This window comes from Hypanus sabinus, chromosome 18 (genome assembly GCF_030144855.1).
Source record: "Hypanus sabinus isolate sHypSab1 chromosome 18, sHypSab1.hap1, whole genome shotgun sequence".
Taxonomy (NCBI): Eukaryota; Metazoa; Chordata; class Chondrichthyes; order Myliobatiformes; family Dasyatidae; genus Hypanus; species Hypanus sabinus.
The window spans coordinates 64,444,195-64,459,192 of record NC_082723.1 but is presented as its reverse complement, the minus strand read 5'-3'; the positions used below and the strand labels follow the sequence as shown (position 1 = coordinate 64,459,192).

General features: G+C 50.1%; 1 protein-coding gene across 2 annotated transcripts in view; it reads left to right on the top strand.

The window, feature by feature from the left end:
* ddx55 (DEAD (Asp-Glu-Ala-Asp) box polypeptide 55) overlaps window positions 1-14,998 on the top strand; it is a 94,693-nt gene that overhangs the window by 58,051 nt on the left and 21,644 nt on the right. The window lies entirely within an intron of this gene.

Genomic DNA, 14,998 nt, shown 5'->3' with positions numbered 1-14,998 from the left:
CCTGTGGGCTTTGGTGGGTGGAATGTGACCTGAGGGTTTTGGTGAGTGGAATGTGACCTGAGGGTTTTGGTGGGTGGAATGTGTCCTGAGGGTTTTGCTGAGTGGAATGTGACCTGTGGGCTTTGGTGGGTGGAATGTGACCTGAGGGTTTTGGTGAGTGGAATGTGTCCTGAGGGTTTTGCTGAGTGGAATGTGAACTGTGGGTTTTGGTGGGTGGAATGTGATCTGAGGGTTTTGCTGAGTGGAAAGTGTCCTGAGGGTTTTGGTGAGTGGAATGTGTCCTGAGGGTTTTGCTGAGTGGAATGTGTCCTGTGGGTTTTGGTGAGTGGAATGTGACCTGAGGGTTTTGCTGAGTGGAATGTGAACTGTGGGTTTTGGTGGGTAGAATGTGATCTGAGGGTTTTGCTGAGTGGAATGTGACCTATGGGTTTTGGTGGGTGGAATGTGACCTGTGGGTTTTGCTGAGTGGAATGTGTCCTGTGGGTTTTGCTGAGTGGAATGTGACCTGAGGGTTTTGCTGAGTGGAATGTGTCCTGAGGGTTTTGGTGAGTGGAATGTGTCCTGTGAGTTTTGCTGAGTGGAATGTGTCCTGTGGGTTTTGCTGAGTGGAATGTGTCCTGAGGGTTTTGCTGAGTGGAATGTGACCTATGGGTTTTGCTGAGTGGAATGTGTCCTGTGGGTTTTGCTGAGTGGAATGTGTCCTGAGGGTTTTGGTGGGTGGAATGTGACCTATGGGTTTTGGTGGGTGGAATGTGTCCTGTGGGTTTTGGTTGGTGGAATGTGTCCTGTGGGTTTTGGTGACTGGAATGTGTCCTGAGGGTTTTGGTGAGTGAATGTGTCCTGAGGGTTTTGGTGGGTGGAATGTGACCTATGGGTTTTGGTGGGTGGAATGTGTCCTGTGGGTTTTGGTGGGTGGAATGTGAACTGTGGGTTTTGCTGGGTGGAATGTGTCCTGAGGGTTTTGCTGAGTGGAATGTGTCCTGAGGGTTTTGCTGAGTGGAATGTGTCCTGTGGGTTTTGGTGGGTGGAATGTGAACTGTGGGTTTTGCTGAGTGGAATGTGTCCTGAGGGTTTTGCTGAGTGGAATGTGTGCTGAGGGTTTTGCTGAGTGGAATGTGACCTGTGGGTTTTGCTGAGTGGAATGTGTCCTGAGGGTTTTGGTGAGTGGAAAGTGTCCTGAGGGTTTTGGTGAGTGGAAAGTGTCCTGAGGGTTTTGCTGAGTGGAATGTGTCCTGAGGGTTTTGCTGAGTGGAATGTGTCCTGAGGGTTTTGTTGAGTGGAATGTGACCTGTGGGTTTTGGTGGGTGGAATGTGACCTGTGGGTTTTGCTGAGTGGAATGTGTCCTGAGGGTTTTGATGAGTGAATGTGTCCTGTGGGTTTTGGTGAGTGAATGTGTCCTGAGGATTTTGGTGGGTGGAATGTGTCCTGAAGGTTTTGTTGAGTGGAATGTGACCTGTGGGTTTTGCTGAGTGGAATGTGTCCTGTGGGTTTTGGTGAGTGGAATGTGTCCTATGGGTTTTGGTGGGTGGAATGTGTCCTGTGGATTTTGGTGAGTGGAATGTGTCCTGAGGGTTTTGGTGAGTGGAATGTGTCCTGAGGGTTTTGGTGAGTGGAATGTGTCCTGTGGGCTTTGGTGAGTGGAATGTGACCTTTGGGTTTTGCTGAGTGGAATGTGACCTGTGGGTTTTGCTGAGTGGAATGTGACCTGTGGGTTTTGCTGAGTGGAATGTGTCCTGAGGGTTTTGGTGGGTGGAATGTGACCTGTGGGCTTTGGTGGGTGGAATGTGACCTGAGGGTTTTGGTGAGTGGAATGTGACCTGTGGGCTTTGGTGGGTGGAATGTGACCTGTGGGTTTTGGTGAGTGGAATGTGTCCTGAGGGTTTTGCTGAGTGGAATGTGACCTGTGGGCTTTGGTGGGTGGAATGTGACCTGAGGGTTTTGGTGAGTGGAATGTGACCTGAGGGTTTTGGTGGGTGGAATGTGTCCTGAGGGTTTTGCTGAGTGGAATGTGACCTGTGGGCTTTGGTGGGTGGAATGTGACCTGAGGGTTTTGGTGAGTGGAATGTGTCCTGAGGGTTTTGCTGAGTGGAATGTGAACTGTGGGTTTTAGTGGGTGGAATGTGATCTGAGGGTTTTGCTGAGTGGAATGTGACCTGAGGGTTTTGCTGAGTGGAATGTGAACTGTGGGTTTTGGTGGGTGGAATGTGATCTGAGGGTTTTGCTGAGTGGAATGTGACCTATGGGTTTTGGTGGGTGGAATGTGACCTGTGGGTTTTGCTGAGTGGAATGTGACCTGTGGGCTTTGGTGAGTGAATGTGACCTGTGGGTTTTGGAGGGTGGAATGTGTCCTGAGGGTTTTGGTGAGTGGAATGTGTCCTGAGGGTTTTGCTGAGTGGAATGTGTCCTGTGGGTTTTGCTGAGTGGAAAGTGTCCTGAGGGTTTTGGTGAGTGGAATGTATCCTGTGGGTTTTGCTGAGTGGAATGTGTCCTGAGGGTTTTGCTGAGTGGAAAGTGTCCTGAGGGTTTTGGTGAGTGGAATGTATCCTGAGGGTTTTGCTGAGTGGAGTGTGTCCTGAGGGTTTTGCTGAGTGGAATGTGTCCTGTGGGTTTTGCTGAGTGGACAGTGTCCTGAGGGTTTTGGTGAGTGGAATGTGTCCTGAGGGTTTTGCTGAGTGGAATGTGACCTGTGGGTTTTGGTGAATGGAATGTGTCCTGTGGGTTTTGGTGAGTGGAATGTATCCTGAGGGTTTTGGTGAGTGGAATGTATCCTGAGGGTTTTGCTGAGTGGAATGTGACCTGTGGGTTTTGGTGAATGGAATGTGTCCTGTGGGTTTTGGTGAGTGGAATGTATCCTGAGGGTTTTGGTGAGTGGAATGTATCCTGAGGGTTTTGGTGAGTGGAATGTATCCTGAGGGTTTTGCTGAGTGGAATGTGTCCTGAGGGTTTTGCTGAGTGGAATGTGACCTGTGGGTTTTGGTGAATGGAATGTGTCCTGTGGGTTTTGGTTAGTGGAATGTATCCTGAGGGTTTTGGTGAGTGGAATGTATCCTGAGGGTTTTGGTGAGTGGAATGTATCCTGTGGGTTTTGGTGAGTGGAATGTGACCTGTGGGTTTTGGTGAGTGGAATGTGTCCTGAGGGTTTTGTTGAGTGGAATGTGTCCTGAGGGTTTTGCTGAGTGGAATGTGACCTGTGGGTTTTGTTGAGTGGAATGTGACCTGTGGGTTTTGGTGGGTGGAATGTGACCTGTGGGTTTTGTTGAGTGGAATGTGACCTGTGGGTTTTGTTGAGTGGAATGTGACCTGTGGGTTTTGCTGAGTGGAATGTGTCCTGAGGGTTTTGCTGAGTGGAATGTGTCCTGAGGGTTTTGTTGAGTGGAATGTGTCCTGAGGGTTTTGCTGAGTGGAATGTGACCTGTGGGTTTTGTTGAGTGGAATGTGACCTGTGGGTTTTGGTGGGTGGAATGTGACCTGTGGGTTTTGTTGAGTGGAATGTGACCTGTGGGTTTTGTTGAGTGGAATGTGACCTGTGGGTTTTGGTGTGTGGAATGTGACCTGTGGGTTTTGTTGAGTGCAATGTGACCTGTGGGCTTTGGTGGGTGGAATGTGACCTGTGGGCTTTGGTGGGTGGAATGTGTCCTGAGGGTTTTGGTGAGTAGAATGTGACCTGTGGGTTTTGGTGGGTGGAATGTATCCTGAGGGTTTTGGTGAGTGGAATGTATCCTGAGGGTTTTAGTGAGTGGAATGTGTCCTGAGGGTTTTGGTGAGTGGAATGTGACCTATGGGTTTTGGTGGGTGGAATGTGACCCGAGGGTTTTGCTGAGTGGAATGTGACCTGAGGGTTTTGCTGAGTGGAATGTGTCCTGAGGGTTTTGGTGAGTGGAATGTGTCCTGTGGGTTTTGCTGAGTGGAATGTGTCCTGAGGGTTTTGGTGAGTGGAATGTGTCCTGTGAGTTTTGCTGAGTGGAATGTGTCCTGTGGGTTTTGCTGAGTGGAATGTGTCCTGAGGGTTTTGCTGAGTGGAATGTGACCTATGGGTTTTGCTGAGTGGAATGTGTCCTGTGGGTTTTGCTGAGTGGAATGTGTCCTGAGGGTTTTGGTGGGTGGAATGTGACCTATGGGTTTTGGTGGGTGGAATGTGTCCTGTGGGTTTTGGTGGGTGGAATGTGTCCTGTGGGTTTTGGTGAGTGGAATGTGTCCTGAGGGTTTTGGTGAGTGAATGTGTCCTGAGGGTTTTGGTGGGTGGAATGTGACCTATGGGTTTTGGTGGGTGGAATGTGTCCTGTGGGTTTTGGTGGGTGGAATGTGAACTGTGGGTTTTGCTGGGTGGAATGTGTCCTGAGGGTTTTGCTGAGTGGAATGTGTCCTGAGGGTTTTGCTGAGTGGAATGTGTCCTGTGGGTTTTGGTGGGTGGAATGTGAACTGTGGGTTTTGCTGAGTGGAATGTGTCCTGAGGGTTTTGCTGAGTGGAATGTGTCCTGAGGGTTTTGCTGAGTGGAATGTGACCTGTGGGTTTTGCTGAGTGGAATGTGACCTGAGGGTTTTGCTGAGTGGAATGTGTCCTGAGGGTTTTGGTGAGTGGAAAGTGTCCTGAGGGTTTTGGTGAGTGGAAAGTGTCCTGAGGGTTTTGCTGAGTGGAATGTGTCCTGAGGGTTTTGCTGAGTGGAATGTGTCCTGAGGGTTTTGGTGAGTGAATGTGTCCTGAGGGTTTTGGTGGGTGGAATGTGACCTATGGGTTTTGGTGGGTGGAATGTGTCCTGTGGGTTTTGGTGGGTGGAATGTGACCTATGGGTTTTGCTGGGTGGAATGTGTCCTGAGGGTTTTGCTGAGTGGAATGTGAACTGTGGGTTTTGCTGAGTGGAATGTATCCTGAGGGTTTTGGTGGGTGGAATGTGACCTATGGGTTTTGGTGGGTGGAATGTGAACTGTGGGTTTTGCTGAGTGGAATGTGTCCTGAGGTTTTGGTGAGTGGAATGTGAACTGTGGGTTTTGCTGAGTGGAATGTATCCTGAGGGTTTTGCTGAGTGGAATGTGCCCTGTGGGTTTTGGTGGGTGGAATGTGTCCTGAGGGTTTTGCTGAGTGGAATGAGACCTGTGGGCTTTGGTGGGTGGAATGTGTCCTCAGGGTTTTGGTGGGTGGAATGTATCCTGTGGGTTTTGGTGAGTGGAATGTGACCTGTGGGTTTTGCTGAGTGGAATGTGTCCTGTGGGTTTTGCTGAGTGGAATGTGTCCTGTGGGTTTTGCTGAGTGGAAAGTGTCCTGAGGGTTTTGGTGAGTGGAATGTATCCTGTGGGTTTTGCTGAGTGGAATGTGTCCTGAGGGTTTTGCTGAGTGGAAAGTGTCCTGAGGGTTTTGGTGAGTGGAATGTATCCTGAGGGTTTTGCTGAGTGGAGTGTGTCCTGAGGGTTTTGCTGAGTGGAATGTGTCCTGTGGGTTTTGCTGAGTGGACAGTGTCCTGAGGGTTTTGGTGAGTGGAATGTATCCTGAGGGTTTTGCTGAGTGGAATGTGTCCTGAGGGTTTTGCTGAGTGGAATGTGACCTGTGGGTTTTGGTGAATGGAATGTGTCCTGTGGGTTTTGGTGAGTGGAATGTATCCTGAGGGTTTTGGTGAGTGGAATGTATCCTGAGGGTTTTGGTGAGTGGAATGTATCCTGTGGGTTTTGGTGAGTGGAATGTGACCTGTGGGTTTTGGTGAGTGGAATGTGTCCTGAGGGTTTTGTTGAGTGGAATGTGTCCTGAGGGTTTTGCTGAGTGGAATGTGACCTGTGGGTTTTGTTGAGTGGAATGTGACCTGTGGGTTTTGGTGGGTGGAATGTGACCTGTGGGTTTTGTTGAGTGGAATGTGACCTGTGGGTTTTGTTGAGTGGAATGTGACCTGTGGGTTTTGCTGAGTGGAATGTGTCCTGAGGGTTTTGCTGAGTGGAATGTGTCCTGAGGGTTTTGTTGAGTGGAATGTGTCCTGAGGGTTTTGCTGAGTGGAATGAGACCTGTGGGTTTTGTTGAGTGGAATGTGACCTGTGGGTTTTGGTGGGTGGAATGTGACCTGTGGGTTTTGTTGAGTGGAATGTGACCTGTGGGTTTTGTTGAGTGGAATGTGACCTGTGGGTTTTGGTGAGTGGAATGTGACCTGTGGGTTTTGGTGAGTGGAATGTGACCTGTGGGTTTTGTTGAGTGGAATGTGACCTGTGGGCTTTGGTGGGTGGAATGTGACCTGTGGGCTTTGGTGGGTGGAATGTGTCCTGAGGGTTTTGGTGAGTAGAATGTGACCTGTGGGCTTTGGTGGGTGGAATGTGACCTGTGGGCTTTGGTGAGTGAATGTGTCCTGAGGGTTTTGCTGCGTGGAATGTGACCTGTGGGTTTTGCTGAGTGGAATGTGTCCTGTGGGTTTTGCTGAGTGGAATGTGACCTGTGGGTTTTGCTGAGTGGAATGTGTCCTGTGGGTGTTGGTTGGTGGAATGTGACCTGTGGGCTTTGGTGAGTGGAATGTGACCTGTGGGTTTTGGTGAGTGGAATGTGACCTGTTGGTTTTGCTGAGTGGAATGTGTCCTGAGGGTTTTGGTGGTGGAATGTGTCCTGTGGGTTTTGGTGGGTGGAATGTGACCTGTGGGCTTTGGTGAGTGAATGTGACCTGAGGGTTTTGGTGGGTGGAATGTGTCCTGTGGGTTTTGGTGGGTGGAATGTGTCCTGTGGGTTTTGGTGAGTGAATGTGTCCTGAGGATTTTGGTGGGTGGAATGTGTCCTGAAGGTTTTGTTGAGTGGAATGTGACCTGTGGGTTTTGCTGAGTGGAATGTGTCCTGTGGGTTTTGGTGAGTGGAATGTGTCCTATGGGTTTTGGTGGGTGGAATGTGTCCTGTGGATTTTGGTGAGTGGAATGTGTCCTGAGGGTTTTGGTGAGTGGAATGTGTCCTGAGGGTTTTGGTGAGTGGAATGTGTCCTGTGGGCTTTGGTGAGTGGAATGTGACCTTTGGGTTTTGCTGAGTGGAATGTGACCTGTGGGTTTTGCTGAGTGGAATGTGACCTGTGGGTTTTGCTGAGTGGAATGTGTCCTGAGGGTTTTGGTGGGTGGAATGTGACCTGTGGGCTTTGGTGGGTGGAATGTGACCTGAGGGTTTTGGTGAGTGGAATGTGACCTGTGGGCTTTGGTGGGTGGAATGTGACCTGTGGGTTTTGGTGAGTGGAATGTGTCCTGAGGGTTTTGCTGAGTGGAATGTGACCTGTGGGCTTTGCTGAGTGGAATGTGACCTGTGGGCTTTGGTGGGTGGAATGTGACCTGAGGGTTTTGGTGAGTGGAATGTGTCCTGAGGGTTTTGCTGAGTGGAATGTGAACTGTGGGTTTTGGTGGGTGGAATGTGATCTGAGGGTTTTGCTGAGTGGAATGTGACCTGAGGGTTTTGCTGAGTGGAATGTGAACTGTGGGTTTTGGTGGGTGGAATGTGATCTGAGGGTTTTGCTGAGTGGAATGTGACCTGTGGGCTTTGGTGAGTGAATGTGACCTGTGGGTTTAGGTGGGTGGAATGTGTCCTGAGGGTTTTGGTGAGTGGAATGTGTCCTGAGGGTTTTGCTGAGTGGAATGTGTCCTGTGGGTTTTGCTGAGTGGAAAGTGTCCTGAGGGTTTTGGTGAGTGGAATGTATCCTGTGGGTTTTGCTGAGTGGAAAGTGTCCTGAGGGTTTTGCTGAGTGGAAAGTGTCCTGAGGGTTTTGGTGAGTGGAATGTATCCTGAGGGTTTTGCTGAGTGGAGTGTGTCCTGAGGGTTTTGCTGAGTGGAATGTGTCCTGTGGGTTTTGCTGAGTGGACAGTGTCCTGAGGGTTTTGGTGAGTGGAATGTGTCCTGAGGGTTTTGCTGAGTGGAATGTGACCTGTGGGTTTTGGTGAATGGAATGTGTCCTGTGGGTTTTGGTGAGTGGAATGTATCCTGAGGGTTTTGGTGAGTGGAATGTATCCTGAGGGTTTTGCTGAGTGGAATGTGACCTGTGGGTTTTGGTGAATGGAATGTGTCCTGTGGGTTTTGGTGAGTGGAATGTATCCTGAGGGTTTTGGTGAGTGGAATGTATCCTGAGGGTTTTGGTGAGTGGATTGTATCCTGAGGGTTTTGCTGAGTGGAATGTGTCCTGAGGGTTTTGCTGAGTGGAATGTGACCTGTGGGTTTTGGTGAATGGAATGTGTCCTGTGGGTTTTGGTTAGTGGAATGTATCCTGAGGGTTTTGGTGAGTGGAATGTATCCTGAGGGTTTTGGTGAGTGGAATGTATCCTGTGGGTTTTGGTGAGTGGAATGTGACCTGTGGGTTTTGGTGAGTGGAATGTGTCCTGAGGGTTTTGTTGAGTGGAATGTGTCCTGAGGGTTTTGCTGAGTGGAATGTGACCTGTGGGTTTTGTTGAGTGGAATGTGACCTGTGGGTTTTGGTGGGTGGAATGTGACCTGTGGGTTTTGTTGAGTGGAATGTGACCTGTGGGTTTTGTTGAGTGGAATGTGACCTGTGGGTTTTGCTGAGTGGAATGTGTCCTGAGGGTTTTGCTGAGTGGAATGTGTCCTGAGGGTTTTGTTGAGTGGAATGTGTCCTGAGGGTTTTGCTGAGTGGAATGTGACCTGTGGGTTTTGTTGAGTGGAATGTGACCTGTGGGTTTTGGTGGGTGGAATGTGACCTGTGGGTTTTGTTGAGTGGAATGTGACCTGTGGGTTTTGTTGAGTGGAATGTGACCTGTGGGTTTTGGTGAGTGGAATGTGACCTGTGGGTTTTGGTGAGTGGAATGTGACCTGTGGGTTTTGTTGAGTGGAATGTGACCTGTGGGCTTTGGTGGGTGGAATGTGACCTGTGGGCTTTGGTGGGTGGAATGTGACCTGTGGGCTTTGGTGGGTGGAATGTGTCCTGAGGGTTTTGGTGAGTAGAATGTGACCTGTGGGTTTTGGTTGGTGGAATGTGACCTGTGGGCTTTGGTGAGTGAATGTGTCCTGAGGGTTTTGCTGCGAGGAATGTGACCTGTGGGTTTTGCTGAGTGGAATGTGTCCTGTGGGTTTTGCTGAGTGGAATGTGACCTGTGGGTTTTGCTGAGTGGAATGTGTCCTGTGGGTTTTGGTTGGTGGAATGTGACCTGTGGGCTTTGGTGAGTGGAATGTGACCTGTGGGTTTTGGTGAGTGGAATGTGACCTGTTGGTTTTGCTGAGTGGAATGTGTCCTGAGGGTTTTGGTGGGTGGAATGTGTCCTGTGGGTTTTGGTGGGTGGAATGTGACCTGTGGGCTTTGGTGAGTGAATGTGACCTGAGGGTTTTGGTGGGTGGAATGTGTCCTGCGGGTTTTGGTGGGTGGAATGTGTCCTGTGTGTTTTGGTGAGTGAATGTGTCCTGAGGATTTTGGTGGGTGGAATGTGTCCTGAAGGTTTTGTTGAGTGGAATGTGACCTGTGGGTTTTGCTGAGTGGAATGTGTCCTGTGGGTTTTGGTGAGTGGAATGTGTCCTATGGGTTTTGGTGGGTGGAATGTGTCCTGTGGATTTTGGTGAGTGGAATGTGTCCTGAGGGTTTTGGTGAGTGGAATGTGTCCTGAGGGTTTTGGTGAGTGGAATGTGTCCTGTGGGCTTTGGTGAGTGGAATGTGACCTTTGGGTTTTGCTGAGTGGAATGTGACCTGTGGGTTTTGCTGAGTGGAATGTGACCTGTGGGTTTTGCTGAGTGGAATGTGTCCTGAGGGTTTTGGTGGGTGGAATGTGACCTGTGGGCTTTGGTGGGTGGAATGTGACCTGAGGGTTTTGGTGAGTGGAATGTGACCTGTGGGCTTTGGTGGGTGGAATGTGACCTGTGGGTTTTGGTGAGTGGAATGTGTCCTGAGGGTTTTGCTGAGTGGAATGTGACCTGTGGGCTTTGGTGGGTGGAATGTGACCTGAGGGTTTTGGTGAGTGGAATGTGACCTGAGGGTTTTGGTGGGTGGAATGTGTCCTGAGGGTTTTGCTGAGTGGAATGTGACCTGTGGGCTTTGGTGGGTGGAATGTGACCTGAGGGTTTTGGTGAGTGGAATGTGTCCTGAGGGTTTTGCTGAGTGGAATGTGAACTGTGGGTTTTGGTGGGTGGAATGTGATCTGAGGGTTTTGCTGAGTGGAATGTGACCTGAGGGTTTTGCTGAGTGGAATGTGAACTGTGGGTTTTGGTGGGTGGAATGTGATCTGAGGGTTTTGCTGAGTGGAATGTGTCCTGAGGGTTTTGCTGAGTGGAATGTGTCCTGAGGGTTTTGCTGATTGGAATGTGACCTGTGGGTTTTGGTGAGTGGAATGTGACCTGTGGGTTTTGGTGAGTGGAATGTGACCTGTGGGTTTTGGTGAGTGGAATGTGACCTGTGGGTTTTGTTGAGTGGAATGTGACCTGTGGGCTTTGGTGGGTGGAATGTGACCTGTGGGCTTTGGTGGGTGGAATGTGTCCTGAGGGTTTTGGTGAGTAGAATGTGACCTGTGGGTTTTGGTTGGTGGAATGTGACCTGTGGGCTTTGGTGAGTGAATGTGTCCTGAGGGTTTTGCTGCGTGGAATGTGACCTGTGGGTTTTGCTGAGTGGAATGTGTCCTGTGGGTTTTGCTGAGTGGAATGTGACCTGTGGGTTTTGCTGAGTGGAATGTGTCCTGTGGGTTTTGGTTGGTGGAATGTGACCTGTGGGCTTTGGTGAGTGGAATGTGACCTGTGGGTTTTGGTGAGTGGAATGTGACCTGTTGGTTTTGCTGAGTGGAATGTGTCCTGAGGGTTTTGGTGGGTGGAATGTGTCCTGTGGGTTTTGGTGGGTGGAATGTGACCTGTGGGCTTTGGTGAGTGAATGTGACCTGAGGGTTTTGGTGGGTGGAATGTGTCCTGTTGGTTTTGGTGGGTGGAATGTGTCCTGTGGGTTTTGGTGAGTGAATGTGTCCTGAGGATTTTGGTGGGTGGAATGTGTCCTGAAGGTTTTGTTGAGTGGAATGTGACCTGTGGGTTTTGCTGAGTGGAATGTGACCTGTGGGTTTTGCTGAGTGGAATGTGTCCTGTGGGTTTTGGTGAGTGGAATGTGTCCTATGGGTTTTGGTGGGTGGAATGTGTCCTGTGGATTTTGGTGAGTGGAATGTGTCCTGAGGGTTTTGGTGAGTGGAATGTGTCCTGAGGGTTTTGGTGAGTGGAATGTGTCCTGTGGGCTTTGGTGAGTGGAATGTGACCTTTGGGTTTTGCTGAGTGGAATGTGACCTCTGGGTTTTGCTGAGTGGAATGTGACCTGTGGGTTTTGCTGACTGGAATGTGTCCTGAGGGTTTTGGTGGGTGGAATGTGACCTGTGGGCTTTGGTGGGTGGAATGTGACCTGAGGGTTTTGGTGAGTGGAATGTGACCTGTGGGCTTTGGTGGGTGGAATGTGACCTGTGGGTTTTGGTGAGTGGAATGTGTCCTGAGGGTTTTGCTGAGTGGAATGTGACCTGTGGGCTTTGGTGAGTGAATGTGACCTGAGGGTTTTGGTGGGTGGAATGTGTCCTGTTGGTTTTGGTGGGTGGAATGTGTCCTGTGGGTTTTGGTGAGTGAATGTGTCCTGAGGATTTTGGTGGGTGGAATGTGTCCTGAAGGTTTTGTTGAGTGGAATGTGACCTGTGGGTTTTGCTGAGTGGAATGTGTCCTGTGGGTTTTGGTGAGTGGAATGTGTCCTATGGGTTTTGGTGGGTGGAATGTGTCCTGTGGATTTTGGTGAGTGGAATGTGTCCTGAGGGTTTTGGTGAGTGGAATGTGTCCTGAGGGTTTTGGTGAGTGGAATGTGTCCTGTGGGCTTTGGTGAGTGGAATGTGACCTTTGGGTTTTGCTGAGTGGAATGTGACCTCTGGGTTTTGCTGAGTGGAATGTGACCTGTGGGTTTTGCTGAGTGGAATGTGTCCTGAGGGTTTTGGTGGGTGGAATGTGACCTGTGGGCTTTGGTGGGTGGAATGTGACCTGAGGGTTTTGGTGAGTGGAATGTGACCTGTGGGCTTTGGTGGGTGGAATGTGACCTGTGGGTTTTGGTGAGTGGAATGTGTCCTGAGGGTTTTGCTGAGTGGAATGTGACCTGTGGGCTTTGGTGTGTGGAATGTGACCTGAGGGTTTTGGTGAGTGGAATGTGACCTGAGGGTTTTGGTGGGTGGAATGTGTCCTGAGGGTTTTGCTGAGTGGAATGTGACCTGTGGGCTTTGGTGGGTGGAATGTGACCTGAGGGTTTTGGTGAGTGGAATGTGTCCTGAGGGTTTTGCTGAGTGGAATGTGAACTGTGGGTTTTGGTGGGTGGAATGTGATCTGAGGGTTTTGCTGAGTGGAATGTGACCTGAGGGTTTTGCTGAGTGGAATGTGAACTGTGGGTTTTGGTGGGTGGAATGTGATCTGAGGGTTTTGCTGAGTGGAATGTGTCCTGAGGGTTTTGCTGAGTGGAATGTGTCCTGAGGGTTTTGCTGAGTGGAATGTGTCCTGAGGGTTTTGCTGAGTGGAACGTGTCCTGAGGGTTTTGCTGCGTGGAATGTGTCCTGAGGGTTTTGGTGAGTGGAATGTGACCTGTGGGCTTTGGTGAGTGAATGTGACCTGTGGGTTTTGGTGGGTGGAATGTGTCCTGAGGGTTTTGGTGAGTGGAATGTGTCCTGAGGGTTTTGCTGAGTGCAATGTGTCCTGTGGGTTTTGCTGAGTGGAATGTGTCCTGAGGGTTTTGCTGAGTGGAATGTGTCCTGAGGGTTTTGCTGAGTGGAACGTGTCCTGAGGGTTTTGCTGCGTGGAATGTGTCCTGAGGTTTTTGGTGAGTGGAATGTGACCTGTGGGCTTTGGTGAGTGAATGTGACCTGTGGGTTTTGGTGGGTGGAATGTGACCTGTGGGTTTTGGTGGGTGGAATGTGTCCTGAGGGTTTTGGTGAGTAGAATGTGTCCTGTGGGTTTTGGTGAGTGGAATGTGTCCTGAGGGTTTTGCTGAGTGGAATGTGTCCTGTGGGTTTTGCTGAGTGGAATGTGTCCTGAGGGTTTTGCTGAGTGGAATGTGTCCTGAGGGTTTTGCTGAGTGGAATGTGTCCTGAGGGTTTTGGTGAGTGGAATGTGACCTGTGGGTTTTGCTGAGTGGAATGTGACCTGTGGGTTTTGGTGAGTGGAATGTGACCTGTGGGTTTTGGTGAGTGAATGTGTCCTGAGGGTTTTGCTGCGTGGAATGTGACCTGTAGGCTTTGGTGAGTGAATGTATCCTGAGGGTTTTGCTGAGTGGAATGTGACCTGTGGGTTTTGCTGAGTGGAATGTGTCCTGTGGGTTTTGCTGAGCGGAATGTGACCTGTGGGTTTTGCTGAGTGGAATGTGACCTGTGGGCTTTGGTGAGTGGAATGTGACCTGTGGGTTTTGGTGAGTGGAATGTGACCTGTTGGTTTTGCTGAGTGGAATGTGTCCTGAGGGTTTTGGTGGGTGGAATGTGACCTGTGGGCTTTGGTGATTGGAATGTGACCTGAGGGTTTTGCTGAGTGGAATGTGTCCTGAGGGTTTTGGTGGGTGGAATGTGACCTGTGGGCTTTGGTGAGTGGAATGTGACCTGTGGGTTTTGGTGAGTGGAATGTGACCTGTGGGTTTTGGTGAGTGGAATGTGACCTGTTGGTTTTGCTGAGTGGAATGTGTCCTGAGGGTTTTGGTGGGTGGAATGTGACCTGTGGGCTTTGTTGAGTGGAATGTGACCTGTGGGTTTTGGTGAGTGAATGTGTCCTGAGGGTTTTGCTGCGTGGAATGTGACCTGTGGGTTTTGCTGAGTGGAATGTGTCCTGTGGGTTTTGCTGAGTGGAATGTGACCTGTGGGTTTTGCTGAGTGGAATGTGTCCTGTGGGTTTTGGTTGGTGGAATGTGACCTGTGGGCTTTGGTGAGTGGAATGTGACCTGTGGGTTTTGGTGAGTGGAATGTGACCTGTTGGTTTTGCTGAGTGGAATGTGTCCTGAGGGTTTTGGTGGGTGGAATGTGTCCTGTGGGTTTTGGTGGGTGGAATGTGACCTGTGGGCTTTGGTGAGTGAATGTGACCTGAGGGTTTTGGTGGGTGGAATGTGTCCTGTGGGTTTTGGTGGGTGGAATGTGTCCTGTGGGTTTTGGTGAGTGAATGTGTCCTGAGGATTTTGGTGGGTGGAATGTGTCCTGAAGGTTTTGTTGAGTGGAATGTGACCTGTGGGTTTTGCTGAGTGGAATGTGTCCTGTGGGTTTTGGTGAGTGGAATGTGTCCTATGGGTTTTGGTGGGTGGAATGTGTCCTGTGGATTTTGGTGAGTGGAATGTGTCCTGAGGGTTTTGGTGAGTGGAATGTGTCCTGAGGGTTTTGGTGAGTGGAATGTGTCCTGTGGGCTTTGGTGAGTGGAATGTGACCTTTGGGTTTTGCTGAGTGGAATGTGACCTGTGGGTTTTGCTGAGTGGAATGTGACCTGTGGGTTTTGCTGAGTGGAATGTGTCCTGTGGGTTTTGCTGAGTGGAATGTGTCCTGAGGGTTTTGCTGAGTGGAATGTGTCCTGAGGGTTTTGCTGAGTGGAATGTGTCCTGAGGGTTTTGGTGAGTGGAATGTGACCTGTGGGTTTTGCTGAGTGGAATGTGACCTGTGGGTTTTGGTGAGTGGAATGTGACCTGTGGGTTTTGGTGAGTGAATGTGTCCTGAGGGTTTTGCTGCGTGGAATGTGACCTGTAGGCTTTGGTGAGTGAATGTATCCTGAGGGTTTTGCTGAGTGGAATGTGACCTGTGGGTTTTGCTGAGTGGAATGTGTCCTGTTGGTTTTGCTGAGCGGAATGTGACCTGTGGGTTTTGCTGAGTGGAATGTGACCTGTGGGCTTTGGTGAGTGGAATGTGACCTGTGGGTTTTGGTGAGTGGAATGTGACCTGTTGGTTTTGCTGAGTGGAATGTGTCCTGAGGGTTTTGGTGGGTGGAATGTGACCTGTGGGCTTTGGTGATTGGAATGTGACCTGAGGGTTTTGCTGAGTGGAATGTGTCCTGAGGGTTTTGGTGGGTGGAATGTGACCTGTGGGCTTTGGTGAGTGGAATGTGACCTGTGGGTTTTGGTGAGT